The 27,100-nt window shown below is 43.4% G+C and overlaps 2 protein-coding genes across 6 annotated transcripts in view; one reads left to right on the forward strand and one right to left on the reverse strand.

Annotated features, from left to right (window-relative positions):
- NIF3L1 (NGG1 interacting factor 3 like 1) overlaps window positions 1-21,535 on the reverse strand; it is a 69,604-nt gene extending 48,069 nt beyond the window's left edge. Inside the window, exons 1-2 of one of the 3 annotated variants that reach the window (XM_085618588.1) lie at window positions 21,398-21,506; window positions 2,267-2,471 (exon numbers count right to left, since the gene is read on the reverse strand). The gene's annotated coding sequence lies outside the window, so the exon portion shown is untranslated. Of the gene's footprint in view, window positions 1-2,266; window positions 2,472-11,290; window positions 11,387-21,397 lie in introns of all 3 variants that reach the window. The other 2 variants (XM_085618587.1, XM_085618586.1) reach the window with 2 other exon arrangements.
- Window positions 21,536-21,572: 37 nt separating this feature from the next.
- PPIL3 (peptidylprolyl isomerase like 3) overlaps window positions 21,573-27,100 on the forward strand; it is a 44,126-nt gene continuing 38,598 nt past the window's right edge. Inside the window, exon 1 of one of the 3 annotated variants that reach the window (XM_085618590.1) lies at window positions 21,573-21,668. The gene's annotated coding sequence lies outside the window, so the exon portion shown is untranslated. Of the gene's footprint in view, window positions 21,906-27,100 lie in introns of all 3 variants that reach the window. The other 2 variants (XM_085618591.1, XM_085618589.1) reach the window with 2 other exon arrangements.

Genomic DNA, 27,100 nt, shown 5'->3' on the forward strand with positions numbered 1-27,100 from the left:
GACCGCGTAGGTCATGGTGGCTGATTGCTTCACGGCGACTGCTTCACTAACAGAGGTGAGAACAAACGGAAGGGCATGGTTACTCATGCTGCCTTATTTGGGAAGCGGCGTTTACTTCGCATGCGTTTCTTCGCATGCTGTTAGTACGACCGCGTTGTTAGTTAGCATACCGTTTGTACGCAATTCGGAAATACGAATTGCAGTAAGGGGGAGAAGGTGTTGGATTTAAAATCCAACACCTTCCCTAGTGTCCGCATAGACTGGAGTTGGAATAATAAATTATACTATTCCAACATCCAGCACCCCCTTACTGCAATTCGTAGTTCCGAATTGCGTACAAACGGTATGCTAACTAACAACGCGGTCGTACTAACGACCGCGTAGAAACGCCATGCGAAGTAAACGCATGCGAAAAAAAGTTATATATTCGCCTTATTTAAATAAATATTTAATTTTTTAATCTTTTGTAGCAACTGGTGAAGGATTTCAAAGTTCTATGAAGGCGGTACTGCCACCGTAGTTTTTGCTGTCATAGCTTAGACATTTTTATTGTATTTACCCTCTATCGCTCTGCGCAAGTAGGTCGAGGGCTGGCTCATCGATCTGCACGCATGTAGCTTCGACACCAGACAGATCGGGTCCCTTTGAGTAACGCCATCGGGTGAGGTATAGGACGCTTGTAAACTCAATTAAGCGCGGCCACGAAAGTAAAAGCGACTTAACCAAGCTTTGTAATATTACCCGAAACAGATGGCACACTGCGCGCCTTTGCACGTAACCGCAAGGTCTAGGCCATAGGCGTCAACATTCTAAGAAAAGGTCGGACAAAAAGCCATCTTTGCCAATTGCGTGTGAAAGCCACAAGCAAAGGCCAATGAAATGTCACTACTTCGAGCACGAGCTTGCTGGAAGTCCAGAGAAGTCCAGAGTGATTGCAAGAGGCCGATTCCTAGAGCAGTGCATGCGCGCTGCCCTAGGCTCGACCTAAAAAGACCTCTTGGGTGCCATCAATAATAGCAGCACAAATGGAGCAGAGTAAGAGTCCGCAAAATGCCATGGCCTTGATTTGCAGCACGTCCAAGCAATAACAAACTATGAAATCTCATGAAACCAAAGACTGAAGCTGACTGACCCACTGTCCCCCTCTCTGTACTACCGCTTAATGATATTGGTAGCATGAGGTCTCCCGAATATATTAACACTATAGTGAGATCTAAAAAACAATGATAAACTAAAAGGAAAAAGCACAGACCACTTCGTTTTAGGTATAAGTGCAGCTTAACTAACATAGGTACGTGTCACTTTCAGCAATACATTTGGCATAATCATGATAGCATTTCAATTAATACATTTACCTTCTAATAAGAAAACTCAATTGTTAAACACATTTAATATGCATGTAATATCGACTTCACAGCACGAGTTTACATGTTAACGTTTTTTGCTAGTTACATCTATTTCCCACGTTAATTCTCTATGATACTTATCCATAAACTAAAGCATGTCACATAATTGCGTTAACACCTTGTGTTAGTACAATTTGCAAAGATATATGCATTCTACATGTGGTTATAATGCATCCCTACAAATAAAATGACATTTCTGCTCCATCATGTACAAAGCGGAGTGGCTGCTTCTTTCTGGCACCAGGGCTCCGCCCTTTGTATTTTCTGCATTATTGTACCAATAATTGTATTGAGATCTTTAACACTAATTTTAAAAGTGCCACTTTTAAAGGTTAGTGCTGAGTTGGAAATACAATGTTGTTTTGGCAATGCCATATTGGAGAGGGCATGGCCAACTAAAATGGACAACTGGACGCACTTCTAAGGAGCTCCGGCTCCCCGCACTGACATCCTGTGAAATCTTGCCTTCCCACATGAAGAACTACACCGCCATGGAAAACCCTGGTCACTCCATGCCCCTCTTGCCTGGGGGGGGCACCAAACTTGACCCGGAGGTGATCGCAGACGCTGCGACGGAGCAGCCTCGCGAATACTGATGCAGGCTGCGCTGCCCAAGTCCGGTACACACCGCGTCTTTTGGAGGGCTCCTGCCCTGGGCCCTCGCTGTACAGGATTTCACAAACATTCGTTTTCCCGTTCCTTGGCGTGTCTGCCCATTGGAAGATCTGCCTGTGCCACTTGGTCATTTGGAAACGGCAGTAGGCAGAACTTTATCCGGCTACAATCATGGTGAGAGACAAGTCTCAGAGACAGCAGCACCATTAACCAAAATACTACAACTAAACCAGGTACACACAAACCTGCTTCTCGGGGGTCCTCACGCACACTGAAGTATTCTCCGATGCAGTAGGGGGAGCCTTCATGGGCACCACTATTGGAGACAATTCAGGGCTCATGGATTGCCCTTGATGGACAGATAGTAGGGAATATCGATCAAGGTGAACCTCATGCGTGCAGACCTCTGTAAAGCAGCTGACAAGGTGGGGACGGCGGAGTCTCAAGCCTCTAAAAATCACAAAAATGTTACTTGACCTTCAGGTCTAGTGACTTAAAAAAATCTATTCAACCTATTTGTAATGCTCTTGGTTTGAAATGATGTGATCGTAGGCGAATAATTTAATTGAGCCACCATTTTCTTCATTATCACATATGAGAGCACCTTCAAATGTGCGAGTTCAGCATGCCTGCTGTACAAAAAAAACTCTTTAGTTTGATTTAATAGACTAAACTTTCTCTCCATATATGATACAAATCTAGCAAAATATACGATAAACATGACCGCTGACTTGCCTCTTAGTTCATTAACAGCATTTTCACCAGGGCGGAGGCAGGAATGTTTCTCAAATAATGTTTAAAAACAATCACTTTTAACAAATACATAACTAAAGCATGAAGTGGTAGCACACTGTCATTTGTAATCAGCAGATTTTACAGTACAAACTTTCCCACTGACATGCAGCTATACTGATAAAACGATATAGTGTACAAACAATATTGTTTGGAAATAGAATTTCTGCAAATATGTGTTATTTGCACCTCACCAAGTAAAGTGCTCTGGTTTGTTTTGCTCTTAATTGCAAAAAATATGTGCTTTTGTAATTCCTGATATATTTTTAAATATTGGTAATACTAATTTACAGGCTATTTATCTAGTAAGAGAGAAAAGTAAACCTCATTTTCCAAGCAGCAATTAGTTAAAAGACAAACTGACATTTGACCTCTTTCCTTGAACAGACAGCAAATGTGTAAAGATAAAAACAAGATTTAATGGCATCTTTATTGCTCATTCACTTTCTAAATGAACAGAACACATGTTCCTTTCCAGCCTAAGGTTACTCACCAGATGGGACAAGTAGGTGCTAAAAATAGCTCGACCGGATACATTTTTACTCGCAATTGCGAGGGGGCGAGCATAATTTTCTAGGCCTGAGTCTGCTATTTCTACGTTAAATCCGAAGTACGACAGCTCATGCAACATGTCTCTCAATTGTGAGTCGTATCCAGGACCCTAAAGGATCAGGTCGAGGATGCAGAGAGTAGGTCCTGGCAGTTCAACGTGCGCCTGCTGAGATTTCGTGAGGGGGCCGAGGGGCTGAGATTTCATGAGGGGGCCGAGGGGCAGTCAGCTAAATGCTTCCCGGAGCACTGGGTGCCGCATTCTCTTTCTCCCAAAGACTTATACGGCTTCTTTGTCATTGAAATGGCTCATAGGGCGTTGGCGCCAGCTCCTCCTCTGGGGGCTCCTACTCGCACCCTCATTGCCAGGGTATTGAATTACAGGGATAGAGATGCCATCCTGAGGGCAGCTAGGGAGGTGTCTGTCCCGAAATTTGACAATTGTTCTATTGCAATACACCCTGACTAGACAAGGAGAGTTCAAGAAAGGTGTAGGCCATGTTTAGAGATGAAGAGGAAGCTGCACTCCATGGGTCTCCGATATATGCTTTTGTACCCGGCTAAATTCCGTCATCTCAGCTGGTAAATAAATTTTTCTGAAACGACCTAACGATGTTTGTCCTGGTTAGACATGTTGGGTGCCCATTGTCCCCACTGAGTAAGGTGGACCCATTTCAAACTCGTGGTGGGTGGCGTGGATGCAGGTGCTAATGTTTCGGAGGTGGTTACAGATTGACAGAGGGGGTCACTGATTGCATTGTGGTACAGAATGATGGCACTATGGATACTCTTAACTACGAAACACAATTGGTGACTGAGACACTGCAGACTGAAATTGTGCCAGATGAGGGGCTGTCCGCGACTCCCTTCCAGCTTAGTGGAGTTATCCTAGACACTACACACCCATGAGGAACGCTGCGCTACCAGCATCCGCAGCGCAGGTCATTGGCCTGACTTTTACATATCTAGGGTGGGAGGGGTTTATCAGTTTTGGGGGGGGGGGGGTTCTTGTGTTCTCTTCTTTCCTTTTAAGGTTGTAGCTGCCAACATGTTGTGGGGAGGGGGTGGGTCCTGGCTGTTATGCACTTCGAGATTTATGATGGATAAACCTGAAATTTACAGGGTCCTTACCTGAAATGTACAGGAGTTCGGGTTTGTATCAGAATCGGGATAGGTTCCTTTCCCTTCTAAAACAGCGCAAAGTGGATATTGCCTGTTTGCAAGAAACCTACCTGTCCGACGAGGAAGCCATGAAACTAGCTAAACAAGCTTTTGCAATGCAATAGGTCTCGCATTAGGAACGTTTGAGCTAATGGTATTGTAAATGCCAAATTTTGTATTTATGTATTGGTTTTGAAAAAAGCTGAATTAATAGCTTTGTCATTTACAATTCCAATAGTTTTAACTTTTGCAAAATCTACTGATGCGTTTTAGAAACGCTTTGATCCTGTAACGTTTGTGTTTTTGGTAAAATTTAGAAAAGGCACCTACTGACATCGTACGAACTAGGGGGCAGTGTGTAAGAGGGCAGTGTGTGAGGGGGAATTGTATGAGGGCACAGTGTGAGTGTGTAAGGGTGCGGGCTGTGTGTGTGTGCAGGGTGTAAGGGTGCAGTGTGTGTGACCTAAAGTACTGTGAGTGGGTAATGTGTGAGAGCAGTGTATGTGGGGGCAGTGTGTCAAGGGGTCAGTGTGTGAGGAGGGGTCAGTGTGTGTAGTTTGTGTGAGAGGGGGGCAGTGTGTGTAGTCTGTGTGAGAGGGGGGCAGTGTGTGTGGTCTGTGTGAGGGGGGCAGTGTGTGTGGTCTGTGTGAGGGGGGCAGTGTGTGTGGTCTGTGTGAGGGGGGCAGTGTGTGTGGTCTGTGTGAGGGGGCAGTGTGTGTAGCCTGTGTGAGGGGGGGCAGTGTGTGTGGTCTGTGCGGAGGGGTAAGTGTGAGTGCTCTGTGTGGAGTGGTAAGTGTGAGAGGTATGTGTGAGGGGGGCAGTGTTTGTGGTCTGTGTGAGAGGGGGCAGTGTGAACTTTGTTCATTTGTTAAATAAAGTTAAACAATAATGCTAATTTAAGCACAAAACACCTAGCACCAATAGAAATTAACCGACGAAAAAAACTAAAAATCTACTGATGCGTTTTAGAAACGCTTTGATACTGTAACGTTTGTGTTTTTGTTAAAATTTAGAAAAGGCACCTACTGACATTGTACAAACTAGGGGGCAGTGTGTGAGGGGGAATTGTATGAGGGCACAGTGTGAGTGAGTAAGTGTGCGGGCTGTGTATGTGCGGGGGGTATAAGGGTGCAGTGTGTGTGACCTAAAGCACTGTGAGTGGGTAATGTGTGAGAGCAGTGTATGTGGGGCAGTGTGTCAAGGGGTCAGTGTGTGAGGGGGGAGTGTGTGTGGTCTGTGTGAGGGGACAGTGTGTGTGGTCTGTGTGAGGGGGCAGTGTGTGTGGTCTGTGTGAGGGGGGCAGTGTGTGTGGTCTGTGTGAGGGGGGCAGTGTGTGTGGTCTGTGTGAGGGGGGCAGTGTGTGTGGTCTGTGTGAGAGGGGGCAGTGTTGGTTAGTGACTTGTCAGTAAACTGTATTTCTATTTTCTTTAAAGGCTGTAATAGTATTGAAAAAAATACACAATCTGACACTGGCTCACGTAAATGACTGCAGTGCCTTGAAAGTAAACTGTATTCTTATTTATTTGAGGGTGAGGGGGTGCAGAGTGTGAGGGGGCTAATGTGTGTAGGGCAGTGTGTGAGTTGGCATTTTGTGGGGTCTAATGTGTGTAGGGTAGTGTGTGAGGTGGCAGTTTTGGGGGTCTAATGGGTGGAGGGCAGTGTGTGAGGCAAAACAATAAAAGGATAAAAGTGCTGTTTGTAGAGAGAGTGATTTTTTGTTTGTTTTTCATGAGAATGTAAGCAGGAAACAGACAAAAGCATACGTGTTTGGATGCGTAAAGCAGAGCACAGAGGATGGAAACTATTGAAGACGAGGGCAGACAGCAAAACACAGAGAGGCGAGACAGGATAAAAGTGCTGTTTGTGGAGAGAGTGATTTTTTTTTTCCACATAAGAATGTAAGAAGGAAAGGAAACAATGAACGTGTTTGGGTGCGTAAAGTTAAATTTAAAAAAAACATTCAAAGTAAATAAATATAATAGACGCATGCAAAACTCATAGACACAAGGTCAAGTAGTCAGTCGCACAAAGCCGAAAATCAGAAAAAGATGCGAGAAAGAAAAGGCGGATGGGAACTACATGGAAGAGGAGAGACGCGTGGGCGGAAAAAAAAAACATTCAAAGTAAATAAATATAATAGACGCATGCAAAACTCATAGGCACGAGGTCAAGTAGTTAGTCACACAAAGCCCAAAAAAAAAAATGTGAGATAGAAAAGGCGGGGCGGAACCACATGGAAGAGGAGAGACGCGTGGGCAGAGAGGAGTGCTGTTTGTAGAGAGAGTGATTTTTTGTTTGTTTTTCATGAGAATGTAAGCAGGAAACAGACAAAAGCATACGTGTTTGGATGCGTAAAGCAGAGCACAGAGGATGGAAACTATTGAAGACGAGGGCAGACAGCAAAACACAGAGTGGCGAGACAGGATAAAAGTGCTGTTTGTGGAGAGAGTGATTTTTTTTCGCATAAGAATGTAAGAAGGAAAGGAAACAATGAACGTGTTTGGGTGCGTAAAGTTAAATAAATAAATAAATATTCAAAGTAAATAAATACAATAGACGCATGCAAAACTCATAGGCACGAAGTTAAGTAGTCAGTCGCACAAAGCCGAAAATCAGAAAAAGATGCGAGAAAGAAAAGGCGGAGGGGAACTACATGGAAGAGGAGAGACGCGTGGGCGGTTAAAACAAAAAAAAACATTCAAAGTAAATAAATATAATAGACGCATGCAAAACTTATAGGCACGAGGTCAAGTAGTCAGTCACACAAAGCCCAAAAAAAATAAATGTGAGATAGAAAAGGCGGGGCGGAACCACATGGAAGAGGAGAGACGCGTGGGCGGAGAGGAGGAGTGCGTGCACGAAGTGTCTGGTAGAAAATGGAAGCTGTAAAGAATGCGCGTGGTTGTGGCAGTTGTTGACAATGCGCGTGATTGTGTTCACATGAACTGTATGCGATCCGCAGCTAGGTAGACTTTTCGGACTGCTTACTATAATCTCGCCTGTCCATCCCTGCGGGATAGAATAGGCGAGACCTAAAAATGGAGGGGCCAGACTTACACTGCTACTTATTCAGCTTATTCTCGGGCATACTCATTCGTTCATTAGTTCATAAACTTTATTCGGTTGAGAAAAGGATACAACCATAAAAGTGCATAGAAAAAACACATACAAATGTATAAATAAAAACGATTAAAAAAAAACAATCCTCCATCCAATCTCCAGATTATTTAGTACGTGAAACACAGTAAAATATGCAACTCCAATTCTATTATGACGATATTGTATAAAAAATGTACAATCAAATACACCTCATACAAATTATGTATACAATTGATCTAGGTATTCTATGCAATGGTCAAAATGTAAATACATTTAAAAAGTCATGTAGATCGATGAACAATAAAAATGTATGGTACTCAATCCATTAACCGATTGTCCTGTGCTTTCCTTTTTTGCATAGCATTCAATCTAAAAAGTGCAACATTGTTATACACATAGGGGTCACCTAATGCCATCAAGTAATTCATTGCAGCTTTATGGGTTCTGATATTCTGAACAAAAAACATAGGTTTCAAATAGCGGAGCCTCAAATTCTGATAGTTTACAGAACAATAAAAAGTGCAGTGTGCTTTGTTTGCTATGACCATCACAGGGGCAGGGGGTCGCACCCGAGGGGCAAGACCTCATGTAAGAAAAAACAACTAGATGATGCCCAATACCACATCTCACCCGTGTCAGCACAAAACGGTGCCGCATAATAGTTACATATACCAGGTAATGATTATCCCCTCCTCCTTATCCAAGGACTTGTAAAATATTACAGGTAATTGTTTCCCATCATCTAGCTCACGTTTACCCAACCTTGTTTGGAAAAATGTATTTTTAATTCTATTCTTGGTAAGTGATGTAAACCGGGTAAAGTCTGACCAGATAGACAAATTAAACAGTTTATCAAGAAGAGAGATAATATAGGATACCCAAGATATATTTAGGACTTTATACAGGGCTTGATAGTCAAGGGTAACAGTTCTAGTAAAGCTAGTTTCTTCCTTGGACCAGAGCGATATCCATAATAACAGGGGTCTCACCAAAAGGAGGTCTTCTAAAAACTGCAAGTCAACCTCATTATGAACTATGGTATTTGCTGCACTGGGTGGCAGACATAGAAGCCGTTTTAAAAATGTGTTTTCCTCTATTTGCAGGGCATAGCCGTTAGTATGACCCCAGAGTCCAGCCCCATATGTAGCAGTAGTCACACCCTTAGCTTTGTATATAGCTACCATTTCCTTAATGGGTCAACTACCCAATTTAGAGGCAAATTTAAAAATCCCCTTGGAAACCCTGCTCATTTTCACTCTAGTATTAGTATGTGCTGTGCCCATGAGCCATTGCCAGTAAACAGAATCCCCAGATAGCATAAAGAATTCACTGAAACTATTGGGGTACTATCAATAAAAAAAAGTCCAGATGGGTGTCTGTATTTGGCCACATACCAGGGTGAAAACGTTGGTTTTATTAATAACCATTTTCTTGGAAGCCAAATATTCACTAAATGGATTCATCAGTCTCTGCAGGCCTACTGGTGTTCTAGCTAGGAGTACTGCATTGTCTGCATAAAGCAGCACTGGTATTGGGTATCCTGCAGCCTTAGGGACATCGGCCTGCAGAGACTGTAGATAGTTATCAACTCCGTTAATAAAAAGTGAAAATAATAAAGGTGCCAGTTCACAACCCTGGTGAATACCACACCCTACTTTAAATTTTGGTGTGAATTCTCCTCGAGGGCCAAAACGTACTTGACTAGATAGCTTCTCATAAAGGCGTGAGAGAAACCCCACAATTGGTCTAGGTGCACCTAGGGACATCAGCGATGTCCATAATAAATGATGGTCAACCAGGTCAAAAGCACTACTCAGGTCTGCAAAATATAGATATAAAGTGCCCATCTTGGCCCTAGTATATTTTCCAATTAGGAGCTCAAGATTAATTGATTGCTCAACAGTCACCAGCTGCTTCCTGAAACCATACTTTACCAGGGTCAGAATCGATTATTCATGTGCCCATTCCTCTAACCTTAGCAGCAGTACCAAATCTTTCTCCCCCTTTTTCTTCAGCCACTCATTTGGGTAGCCCCCGTGTCCCTTTAGCCCTCTCCAAATTGGAGGAGGATATGGAAGGCCACGACCTCCTTGTACATGGCAGACTAGATGGGGTAAATATTTTTATTTCATAAACAACCTGGACGAACCCACTCGTGACAACTCTGCTACATCAGTCATGCCAGGCACCACTTAGGCTTCTAAAAAGAGCCCTCTCCCACCAACCTAGTTGGTGGCATGCTTCATCATAGGGTTCCCAACTGGGTAGCCGAGTGCTACCCAGCTGTGGTACAACGCCTGAATACAGCAAAGCAGGATTTTTTGTAGTGTGTTTGTGAAGTGGTGAAATTAAAAATATCTCTGCAATTCCTTACCAAATTTTTTATTCCCAGCAGCCCAGGATATATCAAAAAGAAAAGGGATAACAAGAAGATTAATAATTGGTCTTTATTATCCTACTGGTCGACATGTTGCAGCCTCTGAAAACATTGTGGAGGCTTTCATCAGGACCAAATAACATGAAATAGTGTTAAATAGTGAAGGTGGCAAAAATAAGCCACGTGTATGGTTTTGCAGCACACACGCTAAGGTGTGCTGTGCATGCAGTGGTTCGACCTTACTTACGGACCCACTGATAGAATAAAACCTTTACGACAAAAGAAGAAATAAAAGGACAAACAACAAATATAGTTAAAACACGTGGTTGGTGTCATTAGCTCTTATATACACTTTTCCAGCTTCTGCCTGGACGTGCGGTTGCCATGTGTGCCAACACTCATATAGCAGACATGAAACATACTGCCAGTATGTACTACTAGATCATGCATTATGGTTTCAAGTGAGCATGCAGGTCTAGATTGGCTGGCGCTTATTGTGACAAGTTAATGCACAGGTCACAACGTTTGTATAATAACATTGAAGGTGGTTAGGTCATTGAGCCTTGTGCAACATGGCGTCTAGCGTGAACTAGTACATATCAACAAGCTTGGCTTGATGTGGTTATAATTACTTTTAATTAATTTTTATAAGTTTGTTATTTAGTCTGCAAAACACTTATTAGGCTATGAAAGCACTTAAGAGTATTGTTCGCTTAGTTACACAAGATGTTTCATGACCAAATACGCCTGTATGAGATTTGCATCCCAGTTTTAACATATTTATATTCTGTGTCCAGGAGTGTCCTATTACTTACAGCCTCTTGTATTATCTGGGAAACTAATCATTTATTGATTCCACAAGCCGGGGGTTCATCTGCATTTTGTATTGTATGTTTTACTACTACATGGCTTTTCTGTACAGCTGAACCAATAAATTTGATTTGTTGCTCAGACTTCCTCAAGGTGTCAACACCTGGAATCCAATATGTTGGCCCTATTGCTAGATTATATTGTTTTTGAAAGATAGATCTTTCTATTTATAGTAGACAAGAATCACTTATGAACAATTGCACAGGCTACAGTGACAGCTATTAACTTCCAGCTACACATAATTGAAACCTAAGAAACTTTGTATTATGCTATACAAAAGATCATGACAAAAAACATAAAATACGTTTAAAACATGTACTTCGTTCAATACTGCATTTGAGTGCAGGGGTAGACGTGGATCAGATGTACGCTGGAAAAACATGCCCATTCTATTTCAAATTTACATTACCAGTTCTCTTACTTTTTGTTAAAAGACAGCTGGCCCAATCCAGTTAATTCCATCCTTGAGCTGCCTCTGGCTGAAACGGAAGCGAGTGGGGTCTGCAATACTTTAAATCTAAGAGAAGGACAGAGACCTAATGAAAATAATAAGTCTTTTGCCATGGTGCCTGCTACTTAAAATGTAAATGTGCCTAATTGGCTAATCAGCAAATGTAAATGCTGCTTGGCAGCAATATAGTCTAATTGAAGAAATCACTGGAAACTTCATGGTGACAAATGGTTATTCCTTTTTTAAAGGTAATATAAGCTTGCTGCTGTCTTTTGGAATGTCTCCTTTTAATGGACACATAACATTGTTAGCACTCAGTGCAGTCTGATTATGCACTGCCGAAATATATATTTTAAAAGCACTTGCTTTATCTTCAACAATAAATCTTCATGGACATTTTGCCTTAAGTAATGGCCTACAAATTCACAGTGCTTTCTGTCACACGATGGGACCTCGTAGTACTATAAATACCAGCAGCGGCCCGTATTTAAGGGCAGAGGGGCAACCCATGCAGCCTCACCTTTTCCCCCCCGGCTGTTAGAAATGGGGGTCTCTATATGGCAGGTTGTTACCCTGTCCAAGTAGGGACCCTTCTTTCTAGTCAGGATAAGGGGGATACACTTGAAGTAGATAGCTCCATCTGGGGCTATCACGGTGTCATGAATAACAAATCCAAACAGTTCTGGCTGACCACGGCGTTGCAGGCCGACTACGGTGTCGGGAAGACCCACAAAACAGTACCATTAGAAATGCAGGGCGTCGGAGACCTCTCGTTGATCTCCGAAGAGCCGGGGGCTTGGTGGCGACGTGGGAGGGCGTCTGTGAGACTAGGGTTGCGGGGCGAAGTGTGGCGGTGCCCTCTGTGATGCCTTCAGGATACAGAGCCAGCAGCGGCATCATTGACGGCATCGGGTTGCTTTTTCTTCTGTTGTAGCACAAATCACACTCTTCCCAATGCTGATAGAAGATGAACTTGAAGTCTTTGCAGTTCCTCAGACTTCTTGAACATGGGATAAGCTCTACCTCAAGCCTTTGCAGGAACTCAAATAAAGAAGTTGCAGAAAGTGCAGTGCAGTCCTTTCTCTGCCCGAGACAGAAGCAGCCACTGCAGGCCAACACAGCAAAGCATACAGTAAAGTGGTAGTTCCTTCTCACAGCTTCTCCAGCTCTTCTTCGAGGCAGGTTCCTTGATCCAAAAGAGTTCCAAAGATCTGGGGTCTGGGCCCCAATATTTATACCACATTTCCTTTTTTCTCTTGTGGCAGAGAGTCTTTGTGCTTAGTCCAAATCAGTTCTGTTCTCTCTGGCCCATATTCCTGGCAGAAGGTGGAGACAGCATTGTGTAAGGTAGACCAGGACTATTCAGGTGCAAGGGAATCTCCGACCACTAGTCTAAATGCAGCCAAGGCCTATTCAGCCCAGCTTTGACTCATCCAGGAAAGGCAGGACACGCCTCAAACCACCCCCCCCCCCCCCCACCAAATGTTGCTGTCTGCAGTGAATGCATATCCCCAGCCCCTGTCACTCCCAAAACCAGACATTCAATCCACAACCCGGCAGAGGCACACAGGATGGTTAAGCAAGAAAATGCCCACTTTCTAATAGTAGCATTTTTAAACCCACAATTTAAAAGCCATTTTTACTAAAAGATGTGTAATTAAATTCTGAGTTCAGAGAGCCCAAACTCCATTTCTCCATCTTGTCCCAATGGGAAGTTATACTTGTAAGATGTTACAAAGTATCTCTCATTCTATCCTATGGGACAGGTAGCCTTTCAATATTGAAACACGAAATATACTGTATTTGACTATCAGGACATGTTACACACACCAGTACATGACCTACTTTTCACATACACTGCACCCTGCCCATGGGGGTACCTTAGGCATACCTGAGGGGTGCCTTACATGTAAGAAAAGGGACCCACTTTCCAGGTCGATATGGCATTTACAACTGCGCGCAGACACTGCAGTGGCAGGTCTGAGAACCCTTTGAAGGGCTGCTTGTGTGGGTAGCACAACCAGTGCTGCAGGCCCACTAGCAGCATTTGATTTACAGGCCATGGGCACACACTGTGCACTGTACTAGGGACTTAAAGGTAAATCAAATAACCGTTTATGGAAAGACCAATCCATAACACAATTCCTTAGGAGCACTTGCACTTTAACACTAATAAGCAGGGAGAAAGTGCACAGAAACACTAAACTAGCAAAAACAGAGTCAAAACCAGGACGTCGGAAAGCAAAAAAATAGGGGAAATACGCCAAAAGATGTCGGGTCTAACACCAACATAAAGAGTTTCTGTCAGGATAAGGAAAAGTCAGCCTGACAGACACCCTTTATGTTCAAGTCAGGCAGCCAGGAGCTATTAATGTGCTAAATGCACAGGCACCTGGCTGTCTGAGACGAACTTTGTCAGGCTGAAGAGGTCACAGCTCCTGTAGGCATGGCCTCTTCAGCCAGGCAAAGTGCTTAGAGGACCTCCCCCTCATTAAGAAGGGGAGCATCATTAATAGCCTTGAACCTGGGTGTTAGAAATTGGGTTTTCTAGTTGGCTAGGGTATGAACCTAAGCAACGCAGAACCCACTACTCTATTGAGGATAAGGCAGTTACCCACTCAAGGTAGCTTGGCAGAGCAGTCAGACTTGTCCCAGAGGCAATGGGTAAAGTGTTTGTGCAACACACATACACCTGTAACACACTAGGCCCCCCCACAAGAGACTCCACACAGGAGTATATAAAAATATACTTTGCATTACATACCGAAACACAAATACCACAATACCATAAATTAATACTTGTTTAGTCAATCGTAACTGTTTGAGCATTGCAATGCACACTTAATGGTTGTTTATACCATAAATTGTCTCCACTTCACAATACAGGCTGCTCCTGTCACAAGGAAATGTGTTATACTAGTTTCAGAGGAAGCAAGCACCAGGCATAGATCACAATGGGTTAACACGAACAGCAGAGGAGGAAAATGCCAGGATCATCCAGTTCGTGTTTAGCACCTCGGTGCTAAGGAGCCTGAGCACACCACCTCAGTGCGTGGGAGCTCAGGGGGGTGATTGGGCCATCGGCCTGCGGTTTACTTTGGATGCGACTAAAGCAAAACAATGACCCCTCCCCAAGGAATATGCCCTTGTCGCAAGGTGAGGTCCTCCCGGCGTCACAGGTGGGAAGCGCGAGGCGCCGCTTCGGCCAACTGTACCCAATCCTGGGTGGCTTGCTCGATGTGCAGGCCTCCTTTTCTGTTGATTGAAAGAGTGTGAGGGGAAAGAGATCCTCATCCCTTACTCATCATCTAATAAGCATGAAGCTTTCAAGTAATGGTTCTTGCCCAGAGACAGGGGGAGATACCCCTTTCCCCCTAAAATGAAACTGGTTTTGAAAAGGTGTGTCCGGGCTAGAGTTTTAGTTTCAGTTTTTGGGAATAAATTCCAATTGCGACATGCAGATCCGGGTGAGATAAGTATTTTTTATTCTTTTTTGGGTAGCTGCAAGAAAAAGGATGGCACAGCCAACACGTGTTTCGCCCCCTAATCGGCCATCAGGCCTGGGGCTTCCTCAGGGCTGTATACAGACAATGTTAACCCAAGGTAGGAAAAGTACATGGTGTCATAAGGCATGTGTATAATATATACATATATAGTGAGGGTGAATTTTGGGAAGAGTAGTAAAGTTATAGTGACACGTAGCATTGAACGGCAATTAGTAAGTGAGGGAACAGAGAAAAATAGTAAATTGAGGAAGGGGTCAAAGTAAGCGTGCGGCAGGTATGGAAGGTAGAAAGAATCAAGATGTGATGTCATTGAGGGACACAGAGAAATAGATAATAATATGGTACAGAGTGTTTTGTCGAGTTGGAGGGAGAGAAAAAGTAATTGTGATAAAATAGTAAGAGTTTAGAGTACAAAGGTCAATATAATTAGTGGCGAGTATTAGCACAAGTTTCAAATGAAAGTACATATTACAGTCATAAACATTGCCCGGTATAAATATAAGCCGGTGAGAACAAAAATGAGTTGCATTAAGAAAAATAACCGTTCATATATATAAAGAATACAAGGGGAATTGCGGATCGTATAGTAGTATGATATGCAATTAGAATTTGGCATTTATAAGTATTTGCATGACATTGTGAGATTAAATTAGAGGTAGGTTACATGATTTTGTTATTTACATTTTTAGAGACAGTAATGCATAACCCAAGGAAATTAATGTTTGAGCGTATAGTGTTATCGACGATTGGAATGAATTTATAGTTACAGTTTCCATTAATGAGGAGGCCGCATCCGGGTACCGGGTCAAGCGCGAGGAAGAGGGAGGAAGGGTTCGCATTAGTCTAGGAACGATTTGGGATTCTTTTGCCAGGGTGACTGCGTGAATTCATATATTTATAAAGTGCTGGTGCTTTCTAGGTCACATCGTATATTAATTGTTAATTCTTAATATCGGAGTTGTGTCAAGGCATATGACTAGTATATTGTGTCAAAAATTGTGAATCAGTAACCTCGTGAAGTGTGAGGTACTGCTGTGTCATGCCATATGTGAAAAGTTTGGATATTTTAGCGGGTAGAGAAAGGGAGGCAATTACTTCTCAAGTGTAGATTCGGGCGGTGTAAATAACGGTGTGTTGATGGTGAAATTTGTAAAAATATTGGTGGGAACTATTTGACTGTGCAATAATTGCCGAATGCGAGGAGTGCTTGCGCATGTTTTTAAATCTTTTTAGAAGTTCTAAGCCGCACTCGGGGGTAAAATCTATACGGAGTCCAGAATCGTGTAGGTAATGGAGTAGGGAATACGCATGCTCTAGGCGATCAATTGTGCAAGTTTAAGTGAAAAAGAATTTGGATATGCTTCCTTACCGGGTTGTTAGGTAATTCAGTATTTAGTGACAAGGGTTTGATAACCCGAAGATTTCTAAAAGTGGAGAAAACACAAGGGGAAGGAAGTGGAAGAGGAAAATGTAAGAGGAAGGCATTGTTAAATGCTGGGTTACAGGGAGGGGGAGCGTGGGAAGGAGTCCCTTACCTTAAGTCTCGGCTAATGCCAGGTATTGCAGTTTCCAAGGTCGTGATGATAATAACAACGTGTGGTTGCGAGCAAGTTATAAAGGAGTCATATGAGCACTTCCGGTTCAAAACCCGGAAGTGAACGGGTGCTTTTTGCTGGGAGCCATTTTAGGTTGGGGGTAAATCGAGATTGGTGAAGTTAGACGGTGACGATCATCAGTATTGATATGAACCGAGTGAGGTGCAAGGGGATGGTAGAAGGGTTTTAGAGATCAATAATAGGAGAGAGTGAGCGAAATTGTCGGACATTTAAATTACCTAAAGCAATACATTTGAACATTAGTATAACAACTTATTAACAATACTTAAATACATACATTCACGTTTTGTGGACGCAAGCATGTGTCCAAAGTATGCTAATAGGTATCCGTGTGTATTAATGTAAAGATAACGATCAGTTGTTTTTTGTAGGAACTGAGTAAAGATGAAAAATTTGGCGGGGAGGAGTGGAAAGCCAAAATCAAGATTGAGTAAATGTATCAGGTAAAAAAATCACCTGAACATGAGTTGCTGCATAATTTAGAATGCAATTAAGAATGGCACACATATCTCCAGGCTCGAAGAAGCTGTGCCAATAAACTCGGCGTAGAGCAGAGTTGTGTTGGGTCACACTACGGTGCAAAATTGGAGTTTGTAATTAATAATAACATACATATCTCTAGGCCTACAAGAAGCTAAATCAATAAAACTGGGCAAAGAGCTGAATCGTGTTAGGTCACACTGAGGCGCCCTTAAAGCACAAAGGGTACTATCACATATCGATGAACAAGGTCGTGTTGAGTCACACTGGGGCGACCTTGTAGCACTAAAAATTGTTATCACATATTTCTACATGTTTTTATATCAACTGAAAAAACGGCAAAAAATCAGGAGGGTATGCTGTAAGTTCTTTGATGGTATTTGGGGGAACTAATTAGGGGTTATTGTAAACAACAGAAAGATTGTGTTGAGTCTTGGGTAGTAGGTGGTGCGGTTGTAAGAGTATGTTGGGGCATCAATCCTCTCCCAACCATACATGCATTTCCGCATCCTTGTTGAGCCCCAGGTTGGTGGTTTTATAGTTCATTATAAGTTCACTTTCGCGTCTTCGGAGTTTAAGTTCGCGGTCCCCCCCTCTTTTGGCTTGGTGTACAATCTCCAAACCATAGAAGCGAAAGTCTTTTTTGTGAGGATGATGGTCTTCAAAGTGTTCAGTAAGTGGATGGCCTGAATGATGTTTGTGAATGTTTCGGTAATGTTCCTGAATCCTGGTCCGTAGTGGTCTAATTGTACTTCCGATGTATGGAAGATTGCAGGGACAGATAATCACATAGACACAGAATTTGCTGTTACAATCAATCCATTCTTTTATGGAAAATTCTCTTCCTTCAGTTAGTTGGACTTTTGTTGTTTTGTTGTTGCTAAGCTTGCAAATATTGCAATTTCTACAGATGTGGAATCCTGGGGGTCTGTCCAGGAAGGTGCTGACCAAGTTCCTTTTGTCCACAAATTCTGATTTGCACAGGAGGTCTTTCAGATTAGGGGCGCGTCTGAATGTTATCTCTGGATATGTTTTAAGGTCTTGATTAAGGTTTGGTGTTTGTTGAAGCAGATGCCAGTGTCTCTTGAGGCTTTGTCTGATTTGGTGGTGGCCATTGTTGTAGTCCGTTATAAAGCGTATAGCAGAATCGTGCTTCTGTACTTCTCCTTTGTTTTGTCTGAACATCTGTTTTCTATCAATTTTGGCCACTGTATTCATTGTGTTTTTGAGAATTGATTGTTCATATCCACGTTGTGTAAGTCTAGATACCAATTCTTCTCCTTTTGTTTTGAAGACCTCATCTTCACTGCAATTTCTACGTGTTCTTAACAGTTCCCCCTTAGGGATGTTTCTTATGTTGTGTCGTGGGTGGAAGCTATCGGCTCGTAAGATGGAATTGGCAGCTGTCTCTTTTCGATAGAGTTTGCTTTGCAGAGTGTTGTCTTTTGCATAGAGAGTTACATCCAAAAAGTTAATCTCTTCCTTGGAGAAGGTATGGGTTGTTTTAATTCCCCATGGGTTTTGGTCTAATTGCTTCAGAAATCTTTTGAGCAATGTCTCATCTCCTTGCCAGATACAGAGGATGTCATCTATATAGCGTCGCCACATAACAATATGGGCGGTATATTCCGCGAACTCAGGGTCCCATAGCCAGAATTTTTCCACATGGCTCATCAAGATGCAGGCGTACGGCGGCGCAAATTTGGCTCCCATAGCCGTACCGCGTGTCTGTCGGTATATCTTTCCATTGAAACTGAAGACATTGTTTTTTAGGCAGAAGTCAAGCATTTCCAAAGTCATTTTGTTGCTTTCTAGTAGGTTTGCCGGTTGTGTCCATAAAGATTGTTGCACTGCACTGAGTCCGTCTTGATGTTTGATAGATGTATAGAGACTGACAATGTCTATACAGACCAGTATGAAGTCTGGTTCCCAGGTTATGTTTTGTAGTTTGTCAAGAATGTCCTTAGTGTCTTGGATAAAGGATGGAATCTCCTTCATAAGACTTTGTAATTTCCTGTCAACATATTCCCCAAGTCTGGAGCATGGTGAGCAGGGAGCGTCCAGCACTGCCTCGCACCGGGGACTCCTTTTGGCATTGATGGCTGCTTCGTTGGGTGGCTGCTGAAGGCGCCCCAACTACGTCGGCTCTCTGTGCTGGACAACAGCCGGGACTCCAGGCGGCCGCCTTGGTTGCCTGGAAATGGTAGTGGCCTTTCTTAGCGCTGGGACTACTGCGAGTGGCCGCGCTGCAAACCCGGAATCTTCTCTGCCCTTGGGCCCCTTTCTACAGGTGGTGGTGGCTCAGCCCAGCCCAGCCTCCAGCACACAGGTTCACCAGCGGCAATGATTCCAGCCACTTCCCAGGGGTGACGCGCTGGAGGTTTCCACCAACGGAAACACCAGGGAAGCGCTCAAACAAGTAAAGCACAGTGGAGCTTCCACAGAAAGTAAAGCACAGGGGAGGCTCCACAATAGAAGCGAAGCACAGGAGCTCCACATAAATGCAAAGCCCAAGGAAGGAAGACTTTGATGACCCTGGGTCTTCCAAATACAGGAGACAAGCACAACCAGGCCCTTGGAGATTCCCTTCACAAGCAGGATACCACAGGCAGGCAAAAATAGTCAGTCCTTTTCCTCCACCACAGACAGAAGCAGAAACAGCAGGCCAAACCAGCCCCCCATGCAGAAAAGGCAGCACTCCTCACACATTCCTTCCTCTCTTCTTCTTGGCAGGGTCCTCTTGTTTCTTGGGGTAATCTAAAAACTTGGTGTTTTAGGTCCAGTTCTTATACCCCGTTTTGTCACTGTTCTCTTTGTGGCAAGGGTCTCTGAACTCAGTTCACACTTTCTAAAAGTAGCACTTTCAAACACAGGAGTTAAAAACCACCTTTAATAAATGGTGTGTAATTAAATTCTGAGTTCAGAGAGCCTAAACGTCCTTTTTCTATCTTGTCTCAATGGAAAGTTATACTTGTACGATGTTACAAAGCAACTCCCATGTTAACCCATAAAACAGCTAGCCTTTCAATAGTGAAAAACGAAATTGGCACTATTTCACCATCAGTACATGTCTTACCTTTCACTTACACTGCACCCTGACCATGGGGCTACCTGATGGGTGCCTTACATGTACGGGAAGAGAAGGTTTAGGCCCAGCAAGTGGGTGCACTTGTCAGGGCAACACGGCAGTTTCGAACTGTGCACACAGACACTGCAGTGGCAGGTCTGAGGTATATTTACTGGGCTACTCGTGGGTGGCACAATCAGTGCTGCAGGCCCACTAGTAGCATTTGATCTACAGGCCCTGGTCACACACAGCACACTATACTAGGGACTTATCAGTAAATCAAATATGCCAATCATGGATCACCAATCAGATTCATAATTTATTCAGGGATCACTTGCACTTTGCCACTGGTCAGCAGTGGCAAAGTGCCCAAAGCATCTAAACCAGTAAAACAAAAAAATCCAGTACACAGTCAAAAATTACAGGAGGCAGAGGCAAAAAGTCAGTGGAAACCACGCCAAGTATGCTATGTCTAACACTGGACATTTCAGTTTTAGGCCCTGGAGTGCTCAGAAGTGCACAGGCCGAGCGAGTGTCTATAACTGACACTTTGTTTCAGAGTGGGTTGGAGTCAGCAACTCTCACTGACCCCATACCACTCTGTGACATGGTACAGAGCCTGTCGCCTCCTCAGCCAGCCAATGAGAGAAGGCGGTCACAACCCTCCTGGAACCTCCGCTTATGTTTTTATTTAATGATTGGTGCGTGTCTGTATATATCAATGTATACACGAGTGCGTGATGGGAATGGGTGCGTGTGAATGTATGGGTGTGAGTGAGTGTGCACGTGTGGTAACCCCCATCCTCTAATTACCGGCCGCCACTGATAAATGAACAAGTCTATATTCCACACTGCAACCAACCGGGATTTAATTCTGTGGCTCTAGCGATACAAACACATCTGCCATAATCATTAACCAACTGAGCTTTCATAAAGTTAGATTGAATTTCCCCTTTTTCAGTTCATCTTCTCTTTGTGCGCAATGTTTTATCTGCAGTTGCCTTAAAAGACCAACTCAATAGTTGCTGGATATTTTGTTGTTTTTAACCACGCATTTGACCCTGCCACATTGCACGCAGGGCCATAGTTACCATACTTTTTATGCGCTTCCACCACTGTTTGAGAGAAGAAAAGCACGCAAAAAACACTTCTCCAATTAAACCACCCTAGTTTTGAAAGTGAAGAAGTAAACGTTAACGTTCCCAATGCGTTTCACTGGGCTGTGTTTCAGGACCTGGGCGACTCATGCACGATTCTTGACCCTTGCTGAACGTGGATCTTGAACCACGAGCAACGAAACCAAAAGAGGCGATAACAGGAGAAAGCGCTCAACGGAACAACAGAAGGAAAACCTGAGACAGGCAATCACATGTAACCACGGGTGCGGTATGTAACGGTCAGCACTCACCGTGTTCTCGCTGGGACCTGCGAGACACTTTCAGAGGCTGGCTCGCAACTGGTTGTTTAACTGCACTGGAGTAATTCTCGCATTTGCTGCACAGGAGGCGATGTTTCATTGGTTCACACAAGCATGTGCCACTTAGACCATGCTGCTGGGTGATTGGCACCGTAAGTAACTGCCCCCAACGTCACGTTTGTGTCCCTCCCTTTCCCCCCACCTTCCACTCACAGGAGACGACGCGACGCAACGCAACGTATTGACCGAGTGGCTCTCCAAGGTACACAATGCTCTCAGTTTCTGTACGCATGGTGTGCTTCAACTGCACGTGAACCAAGCGCCGGTACATTAACAGGGCAGACATGAGTCCGCAGTGAAGGTTCGTAACGCACGGAGGTAGCAGCCAAGTGCTGTGTTGGGTGAGAAGTCCCTCTGGCAGTAAGGGAGGAAACCGGTGATCTAGGTGCATCCTTAATGAGTGCATCGCTCAATAAGACTTGAGGACCCTGGAGCTAAAGTAAGTGCGGCATGAGGACCACTTAGCAGGTCTTCAAACGAGTGCCACCCAGGGTAATTCTGGACACCGTGTCCAGTCGTGGACTGTCCGGTGATAGCATCGTGCAGCCTAGGCGTTGCAGTCTCGAATTTATTACACTAAGAAATGTTAAATCAGCAGCCCTGCCAAGCTGCCAGGACCACGCTAAATGTGCTGTTCCAATTAAATCCTTGTTTATTAAATTGTAAAACAGGCCTACAAGTTCCATAATTCAAATAAAAATCTGGATTGGAGCAGCACATCGTGGACCTGGGACACCTGGCAGCTATGAATAAGTGGCATGTGGGTGTTCTCTCTAGAGCTAGAGACCCCTTCAACGTGTGTTAAAAGAAATTCTGTAAAAGCAGTGCAAAGACATTCTACACTAGATGCATCTAAGAAAGGAGCTTTCCTGGGTACATATGTTTACTATTAATGCATAACGAAAGAAGATCAAACAGCAGAAACGTCACTAGGCTAATGTAGATTTCAATCTTATTAATACATATTTTAAAGCCCTTAAGTTTCCCATTTCCAAGCTTAAGTAGATCCTACAGTCCAGATTTTCGACTTTTCTTTCTAGTACCGAATTAATAATAATAGAAAGGATCTATATTACTAGATATTCTTTAATAGAAAGAAAATAAATTACTTCAACAGGGTGAGCTACTCTGGCATAGAGCTCGGAAACTTGGGTCCTGTGATACCCACTTTCCCCAAAGAAAACTCATAATGTTTGTTTTAGTTTTCTGGCTTACCTTTAGTGTTTGCTAATGACATTCTGAAAGCTTCGTTGGTAATGTATTCCATCAATTTCTTACCGTTGGCTTTTTGTTTTCTAACTCAAATTTGCTTACTTTCTATTTGCTGGCTTCATTTGTTTAGACTGTCGTGCTTGAGTTCATCCCTTCTGTGAAGTATAGCTTGGTGTTTACATTACTTTCTCTGACTTCAAAGTGATAACATTTATGTGACATTATTTCATATGAAAGCATAGGCTTTATTTTCTAGCATACAACACAATTTAAATGTCTGTATATGAATTGTGGAGATATTTCAGAATATATGAGAGTAAGGAGGCACAAATAAAGCACCTTTTTCTGTAATTCTGAAGTGTGGTGGAACCAAATATTTTATTCCGATCAATACACTAGGTGATGACATTTCCACATATTATCGTTTGTGCACAGTACACTGTTATCAGTAAACTGTATGTCTCTGCAAATGTAATGGTCATTTCAATTAAAAATGTGTTGTCTATCATGGTAGTCCTCTACCACACCCTGCATACTCCACACTATGCCACTCCACAACACTCTACTCCACTCTGTGCCCCTCTAGAGTAGTGCTCCTCAACTCTACGCCACTCTGTTCAGTGACATGCCACTCCATTCTACGCCCCTCCACGCGACTTTACTAGATGCCACTCCATTTTCTCTGTGACACTCCACTCCAAACCATGCCACTCTGCGCCCCTCCACTCTTCGCACCTCCACTTGCTCTGCGGCACTCCATTCGCTCTGCGGCACTCCATTCGCTCTGCGGCACTCCATTCGCTCTGCGGCACTCCATTCGCTCTGCGGCACTCCATTCGCTCTGCGGCACTCCATTCGCTCTGCGGCACTCCATTCTCTCTTTGGCACTCCATTCTCTCTGCGGCTCTCCATTCGCTCTGCGGCTCTCCATTCGCTCTGCGGCTCTCCATTCGCTCTGCGGCTCTCCATTCGCTCTGCAGCACTCCATTCTCTCTGCAGCACTCCATTCTCTCTGCAGCACTCCATTCTCTCTGCAGCACTCTACTCTACGCCATTCAATGCCACGCCACTCCCTCCACAACAATCCTCTACATTACACTCTATGCCACTTCATTTTACGCCACTCCACTCTCCTCTTTGCCACTAACTTTTAGCCATGCTGAACAGCAGCCACACTGGTGTACAACTTGGCTAAAACACATTGGCAAAACCATCGCTTTTGCTTAGGCGAGACCTATTGGGTTTGCCAGTGATTGTTGTGGCAGAAGTTATGATGTGGTTGCCTCCAGAATTGATATTTTTTTACCTTCCTTGTAATCTCTGGTCCATTGCAAACTTTGTATTGTGCCACAAAGTAAAAGTATCTCCATCTCCTTAGTTTAATGTCTTCATCTACAAAAATTGGAGCATAATGATTAAATCCGCTGATGCCAATCAGACTCTATTGGCTCTTTATTTCCCAACTCTTCTCCAGTCCATAAAAGATATGAACTCCTCTCCACCTATTTCTTCTCCTCTAACATCTCACACCAAAATCTCTCTACCCCCAGACCTTCCTTTCTGCCCCTAGCAGCCAGTATACTCGCAGCACCTCTAACTCTCACGGAATATCCTTCAGGATACTTTCCAGATCACAATTTATTTTCATTACAGTGCACTCGCCTTCCTCCCTCTCTTGGAGAAGTGGATACTGTTCTCAATATTTCATGCTCTCAGTGGGTCACATATTGTGACTCCTAACCCCTGTGAATCCTCACTGGGCACCTTAACATGCGCTCTCCGTCACTAAGGGGCCGATTACGAGTTTTGGCAGTGGGCGGGCAGTACGCCAACGCGGTGCCCAAGCACCGCCGAGACTCTCCACCGGCCACCAGATTACGACTTTAAAGTGTTCAGGCATATGGCGTAGCGGTCCCAGGGTGGTGCCTCTTTCAAAGGCAGCAGTGCCACTGCAATAGGAATGCCTCACAAGGTTCCTGCACGGCATGGACTCGAAAGTCCATGCCTTGCTGGAACTGTTATGCATGCAAACAGTCATCCACAAGCGTAGGAGGCACAGGGGCCCCGTAGGGCCCCTTGTTTCCTCTCCACACTAAAGGTTCTGCATTAGAGAAAATTGTCTCCAAGGGATGCTTGATTACTGTTGAAGAGCCTACATCTGTGGACTGGTTGATTATCATGTGGTCCCTTTCTCTCTACTAATCTCTCGTGCAGTAATCTATGATGAACTGAAAAAGGAATTAACAAGTTTTTGTGACACCAAATATCTTGACCTTAATAAGTTTGTGTCATTATCAAGGACTAGACTTCCCCGATCAGTTCTGATGATAACAAAGATGCTTCCACTTCTAATTTTAACAAATGCATGTCTGAATTGCTTGATGACTCAGCCCCAGTCAAGAGCAAAAGAAATACACCCAAACCTTCTCTCTCTTGTTTCTTCAAAGATCTTTATGAGGAAAGGTAATTTGTAAGAATAGTAGAGAAGAAGTGGAGACAGACACCTTCGGCGCCAAATCTGGAATGTCTTAGGACATCTAGTACACTCCACAAAAGAAACACATCAATGCTAAGGCTGCTTATTTCAAATGCTTTATCAACACAGCCAAAAAACGCCCAAAGAACTTTCTGACTTAATCGCCATTCCTCTATCACATTTGAAGACCCTAATACTAAATCAGAAAAATGTACTAATTTGTTCAGTCAGAAAGTGAAATCCCTTGAGCAAATCCTTCCTCATTCGTCTGATTCACAGGTGGAAAATACTCCTACCTGCAAGTTGTTGTTGGTACAGTGACATTTTGGCTTGGTCTTGATGCATGAATTTTCAAAATATTATTATGAAGACTAAAGTCTTTAATCATTTCATGGATTCTGTACCCGAAAACACCACCTAAGATTTGGTGTGCCAGCTATTACCACAGTGGGTCAATCTGGTAAGCATGTATCTTAGGCAAAGAGAGCTCTCTCACTCCCTTGTTATAAACAGCTCTCCAGAAATACAGACAACCTCAATAACTTTCACCCTGTTTCAGGTGTTCCCTTACTCTCAAAAGTTGAGGGCCGTGTCACAGCAGAACAAAATCAGCACATTCTTTAAAACAAACTCTTTGAGTAGCGACCATCTGGTTTCCGATAAGGTTGTAGTATTGAAACCCCTTTCTCCAGGTGTTTGATGATGCCCTCTACATCTGTTGATTTTGGCCACACCTGTCTCCTTGCCCTTCTTGAATTATCTGCTGCATTAATTAATACAGTGAATGACCTTACTCTCCCTGAAACTCTTAATGAATACTTAGGCATAGACAGAACCGCCCTCAAGTGGCTTACTTATTCCCTGCAAAACATGTCAGAGCAGATCAAAATTGACTCCTCACATTTGGTCACTTTAAATCGAGGTTATTCAAACTTCTGTTCTGGCCCCTTCTCTCTTTAACTTGTATATTGAACCACTTGGAGTCAAAATAAAAAAACTATGGGATCTTGTATCTTCAATATGTGAATGTTAATCAGTTCTATGTAAAGAATCTCTCTTTAAATGATGTCTTTCACCTCGCTGAAACTCTGAAGTCTGATCAAAACTTGATAACTTCCCACGATTTAAGTCATCCTTCAAAAACAGAGTTTCTTTTTGCTCCTCTTCCCGGCTCACACTTGCAGTTCAATATTAGATACTCAATTAATGTACTTGACTGTAAACCAATCATCATTGAGCCAAATTGTAATTCTCGACAAATGATCATTCTTTAGACACAAATCAACACAAAGCCCAGAAATGTATCTTTCAATTGAGATTACTCTAGATGATTTGCCTATGGATCCCCCAATAAGATCTCAAGGCTCTTCAAATTGCTGTTGCTGTCAAGGATTGACTATTGCAACTCTCTCCTGACTGGACTTCCCAAAGTACAACTTAGCCCTTTGAAAGTAGTGATGCATGCCATAGCATCTGTGGTACCAAATGCATAATTGCATTTCACCTGTACCTCTAAAGCACTCTAATGCTTTCAGGCAATGTCTGTGTAATAGAAGATTTCATAAAGAAAGAAATAGAAGTGATACTCTTGTGACGGGGGAGCAGGAGGATGCATAGTGCACCATTCATAGGGGGGTTCTTTTGAAATGTAGCTGGTGCTGTTCAGTTATCATTGTCTTACCACTCACCTCTATCAGATTCTCCAACAATGATCCCTTCCCCAACCAAGGGGGGCATGTTCTCCGTATTCTTCTTACCTCTCATGTGGGTTGTAACTAAATCAGGTTCGCCTACGATTTAGATCATTGTTCCTAGTTTTCTTTCAGCCATTGCTCAAGTAGTAGGTGACTATTTCTGAGTAAGGACATCATTTTGTCACATTTCACAAAGCTGGAATCTTTGAAATTGATTGCAGTAACTTTCACTTCCAGATTTCATTTTAAAGA

The sequence above is a fragment of the Triturus cristatus genome, chromosome 7 (genome assembly GCF_964204655.1).
Source record: "Triturus cristatus chromosome 7, aTriCri1.1, whole genome shotgun sequence".
NCBI classification, from domain to species: domain Eukaryota; kingdom Metazoa; phylum Chordata; class Amphibia; order Caudata; family Salamandridae; genus Triturus; species Triturus cristatus.